This window comes from Sceloporus undulatus, chromosome 2 (assembly GCF_019175285.1).
Source record: "Sceloporus undulatus isolate JIND9_A2432 ecotype Alabama chromosome 2, SceUnd_v1.1, whole genome shotgun sequence".
In the NCBI taxonomy this organism is placed as follows: Eukaryota; Metazoa; Chordata; class Lepidosauria; order Squamata; family Phrynosomatidae; genus Sceloporus; species Sceloporus undulatus.
The window spans coordinates 129,682,930-129,688,743 of NC_056523.1; positions in this window are offsets into that span (position 1 = coordinate 129,682,930).

Consider the following 5,814-nt stretch of genomic DNA (forward strand, 5'->3'; position numbering starts at 1 on the left):
ATAATTGTCCTCTTTTACCATTGAGAAAATGTAGGACAATTTTTAGACCAAACTGTAGGACAAATGTAGGACAAAAGCAAGCCAAAAATGTTGGACCTTTTTCTAAAACGTCCTACATTTTGGGCTTAGTTTTGTGCTGTATTTGTCTTACAGTTTGTTCTACATTTTGTCCTACATTTTATCCCTGGTAATAGAGGACAATTATGGCAACACAAAGGTAGGTATGCCTTAATTATCCACTAAACCCAGGAATAAATGTAAACTGCGCATGCGCAAAGACGGGATGGTTGGGGCGTCATCGGGATGGGACCTGGCTGTGCGGTGATATCCGTTCACAGCGAGGTCCAAAAACGACAACAGGTCATTTTCTCAGTTAGCGGTGTGCGATAGCGATCGTTCTTTTCGCGTTTACATAACACTAAGAAAATGCAATAGCGTTTGTCGTCAGCCCGTTTCCTGATCTGTCCGCCTGTTAACAGGAACGGAACGGGAAAACTGTGAGTGCAATAAGGTTCTAAAACAGTTTAAAATCCATAGGCCTGCTGGAAGAAATGTGTCTTTAATACTGTTTTAAATTCAGACAGCATGTTTAGCTATCAAATCTCTCCCAGTAGGTCATTCTGCAGTCTGGGGGTGGCTGATGAAAGTGTTCTCTGGGTGACAGGTGCAAGTCTAGTTCTTGCTGGTTGAAGTAAATGTCCCCAGAGACCTGGGTGTATAGGGCAGATTACACAGGAGGAGATCCAATAGATCACCTGGACCCAATCCACATACCCCATATGCAGAGCCAGCTAGGCAAAAGAGAGGAATCTAATTACGTGGATGGTAAAGGGAGGAGAAGGAGTATAGAATTCTGGGCATTGGAGAATGCTATTGCACAAGCAAGACCCATACAAAAAGGAAAAGTGTCACTTGAACCAGGGTGGGACCATATTGCTGGCACACAACAGAACATTTCTTAAACTGAAAACTGGGGGAAAGCCAACAGGAGCTGGGAAACATCCCATATGGGGTGAATCATCCCCAATGGACAAAAATAAAAACTATCACATTGCCCACATGGGAATATGAGCATACAGTAAAATACAACAGGCAGCCAAAGAGGACTAATGGGGAAATGCATGGACTAGAGATATTGTAAGAGGGACACCAAGTGTCAAAATAGGAGAGCTGGAGTGCTTGGTTTTATGGGGAAAGATAGATATGGTACTGGGCATAACAGAAGCCTGGTGAAACTCAGAAAACCAGTGGAATATACAGTCAGCCCTTCTTATACACGGATTTTTTATACACGGATTGAAGCATACACGGTTTGAAAATGTTCCAACAAAGTATAAATTTACCTCGATATTCCATTTTTTATAAGGGACATCATTTTGCTATGTCATTATATTTAATGGGACTTGAGCATACACAGATTTTGTTATACACGGGGGATCTTGGAACCAAACCCCAGCGTATAACAAGGGTCCACTGTAGTCATCTCTGGATACAAACTCTATGGGAACAATAGATAAGTACATAGTGGAGGTGGAGATGCTCTGTACATTAGAAAATACGCTTTGTAAAATACAAGAAGCATTTAAAGAGGGCTGATTCATCATAGAATTTACTGTGGATGACAATACCAGGCATCAAAAGTAACTTAGTACTGGGGGCACATTTATCACCCTCACTGCCCAAACAAATGTTTGGTGGGATCTTGAGATGGAGAATGAAATCATGGATGCATTTAGAAGATTGTTGATGACACTGATTTTTTTGGGGGGGAGGGAATGGTGAAATTTAATTATGAAATAATTCTTTATTTAAGTAGTAATTGATTTATTTTTACCTATTTATACTGTGCCCTTTGTAAAAGAAGGTTTCAGTAATGCAAATAAGATGCTGATATTGATGGTGGGATGCTGGGGTGGTAGAATGTACAGAAAATCTCAAATAGCAGGCATGACATTAATGTCATTGGAAGTACCATCCAAACAGGGCTGTGCCAGCAAGAAAAATGCATGAATAAGACCTTTTTTCCTAAGCATGATTGCCACATGGTGCTGGTGGTGGGGCCAGATTTTGAGGAGGCCACACCTAAGGAAGGAAAAGTTTGCCTTCCCCCATTTGATACTTTGCAACACTCCTGAAAATTCCCTCTTCCCCACCTGCCATTTAGGTAGAATAAAAGTTCTTGTTTTCGTTCTTCTTCTTGGAGTTGAATACACTGGTGGCGGCTTACTTGTGACCAAGTATTGACTTGTGCCGTACCTTAGCCTCTAACAGGGCCATGTACAGTGCCATTCTTTGTTAGTAAGATGAGGTTAAATACCTTCAGAATGGAGGTTGCAGACAAGAAATCAGAAGAAGACTAGGATTGGGAAGGACAGCTATGAAAGAACTGAACAAGCTCCTAAAGTGCAAAGATATAACTCTGAACACTAAAGTCAGTGTCCGAGTCATAGTATTCCCCATCACCATGTATGGATGTGAGAGCTGGACAGTGAAGAAAGCTGATAGGGAAAAAAATCAACTCATTCGAGATGTGGTGCTGGTTAAGAGTGCTGAGGATACTGTGGACAGCCAAGAAGACAAACAAATGGATCCTAAAATGGATTAGGCCTGAAATCTCCTTGGAAGCCAAGATGACTAAACTGAGGCTGTTGTACCAAATGGATAGATTTAATGAAGGAGATCATGTCCCTGATCCTGCAGGACCTAAGCAGAGTGGTTGAGGACAGGGGGTCTTGGAGATAGCTCCTCCACCAGTTGCCATGAGGTGAGGTGGACTTGAGGGCAGTTAAAACAGCAAAAGAGTCAATAAATCCCAAAACAGAAATGAGAACATGGACAAGGTGGTGGCTAGTCTTAATTCTCTTCACCTTCTTGAATTCAGTGTGGGAGAGTTTCACTGACTCAGATCCCAGTTGCATGGAGACAAACTGAATATGATGTAATTGTGTTCCTTCTCTGTGTTGCCCTTAACAAGACCCATGACTCCTTTTTGCTCAAGCTATTCTGCTGCGGTGTCATTATTAGTATATCAGCTGTATCAGTGGAGCGTTCCCCCCCCCAGTACACTCCAGCTGTTCCATCAGCACATGCATCTTGATATGGGCATTCTGCTGCATCTCATTTCCCTTCAACTATTATCACTTGGATATATAACACTACACCCTATGTTTCATTTCAAGTCATTTTCTTTAACAGTGGGCTAGACAAGTCTAATATTAATGGAGCTATGGCTTTTTAAAGCTAAATCCAACATGAACAAATTGAATTTCTAAATGACAATCCAGAACAGTGGTGCAGTACAACTGTGCAAGATAATTCTTTAAAATCAGGTATATCTCCAAATGGTGGTGAATTGACCCAGAAAAGAAGACTAAAAAACATACTATGTTAAATATGTAATGTGCCATTTAAGATCGCTCCCTTGTTTTTTACTGTAAATCCACAGAGGACCAGTGCAGGCAGGCAGGAGAGGTTTGGCTCTCCCCCAGTGATTTTCATTCCCCCGCCCTCAATATTTGCACATGGAGTTAGAAAATAATTCCTTCCAGCTCTCCCAATTTGGTGGGGACAGTTCTGATTAATTCTGTGTCCTCCCGCTTTTGCAGCTTTTTAAAAAATGTCCTGGTTTCTCTCTCCTACTCCCATTTTCCCCTTTGTCCCCAGCTAACTTCAGTTACTGCAAACTGAGTTTAAAGTAGAGATGTAGTCTGAACTCAACCACTTCATGGGGGGGGGAGGGGGAAGGAGAGTAGAGTAGAGTAGGCAGTGTTGTCATTCCCAGTAGGTAGGGTTGCCATAAGTCTGGACCTCCAAACCGGGACAAATGTAGGACAAAATTTTCACATGAATAACCACGGCGTGACAAAACCATGAAAAGTGTTTTTGCACATTTTTTTTGCTGATTATGTTGTGTTGCAAGAATTTTGGGAGTAAAAGTTTGGGTTTGTTCAAAAGGAATTGTCTTCTGAACAAAACTGTTTTCTTTTTGGTATAAAAAGGTTTCCAGACAAAACACAGTTGCGTAGTGCAATTGCTGCGCCTAAAAAGGAGCAGACCCACTGAATCCAAGGGGGATAATAAGCATGGATGTTACCACCAACAGCTGGTTCAGTGGTTTCTGCTCTAGTTGGGACCAGCACAAATTTAGGCCAGGTCTTTTGGTGCAAAGAAAAATAGTCATAAACAGAGGCATGTCCAAAACATGGATTTCTTGTGATGGCTAGGAATTTATACATGGGGTATTGGTAATGTGTTGAAAATGCCCTGTGTCCTGAGATGAGAAGAAATTGTGGAGTATTTTTGTTGCACCCCTTGTATCGGTCAGGTTTTGAAGGGTTAAACACAGCAACAACAGGAAATGCTTGATGTGTGTGTGTGGGGGTTGGCCATGAGTTTCAGCACAGTGGGGCAAGGCTGATCGAGCCCACTGAAGCCGCATTGGGCCAAGGACACGTCAATGTCCAAGTGCACGTAGCCATGGATGAATGAAACATGTGTCTGGATTGCAGAAGGAGAAACACAGGCATGGCTACCACCTGACTCCCTGGTTTGAGAGACCACATGGTCTGGAGTCTAATATAAACCCAGGGGTTGCAAGGGTGTGGTGGGGGTTTGAAGTAGTAGTTGGATTGGTGGTATTTTGTGGGAGGTTTAGAGATCTGGTTTTGTATTATAGCACTTGTGAATAAAGAGCACTTTGGGGACTTTTTTTTTCTCGTGTGGGTTTATCAGAAGAAGCTACAGCATTCGTCTTGGCTGTGTGTCCCTGGAGGTTCCTGCATTGCTGCAGGTTTCCTATGGCAAGACATCCAGTTGCTGTCATCCCAATGGGGACTCTGGGAGGCCACGCTTTGGCTCTGGAATTTGCCATGCTCCTGCTCCAGGTCTGATTTTAAACCCCAGGACACTCGTTTGAGTTTGCTGACAAGGGTTGTTGGACCCCAGCAGTTTGCGCTGAAGTATCTACTTTACAAATATATCTAATCTTCCAAACTGTTTTGAATAGCGGACTAACACAAAATTACAGTATAAAAGCATGGCTGTATGGATATAAGAAGAGAGAGAGAGAGAGAGGGAGAGATAGAAGAGAGAGAGCAGCAGAAGCAGCATACATGGATGGGATTTTAGAGACACCAAGCATCTGATTTCAAATGTTTTGATTCTTTAAATCGCTAGCTTCATATCTGATAATGGGTATGAATCCCCTGTGCGAGACGGACCCACGCCGAGCTCCTGGGCTCTGCTAATTCACTTGCTGCTTGTTTCCTCCAGCATCCTCTCCTTAGGTCGGTCGCCCATACCGAATTAATGCTCAACAACTGGCTGCTCCCGCACCTCCTGGCCTTCCCTACGCCGTGCTCCCCCTTCATGGCCAGCTTGAATGACGGGCGTTTTAGTTTTTGTTTTTCCAACAGTGGCTGGTTATGTCCCGGCCTCGATCAAAATTATTACAATCCACGATATGTCCACCAGCCAGCCAAGAAAGATTTGAAAGATGGCCTTCCCCAAAAAACAAATGATTGAATATTCTAGAAGGAGATGTAGAATAGTAATAAGAAAGTTTTTCAACTTATACATAGTCATGCGATTTTTCCTAGCATTTTTATACAGGCCACCAAGTTGCCTTGTTTGATTTAAGAAAGAAGAAAGGTGTTTAAAGATGGAAGATGAAAGACAAGAATAAAAGTTTGTCTTTTGGTAAACTTGTGTGGCACCTTAGTATGTGGTGCATAGTGCTTGGGGGTGAGGGGGGGGAAGCACACAGAACATAATTTTAAAAATCCTACAAAATAAGAAATAGTGATAAATAAAAAT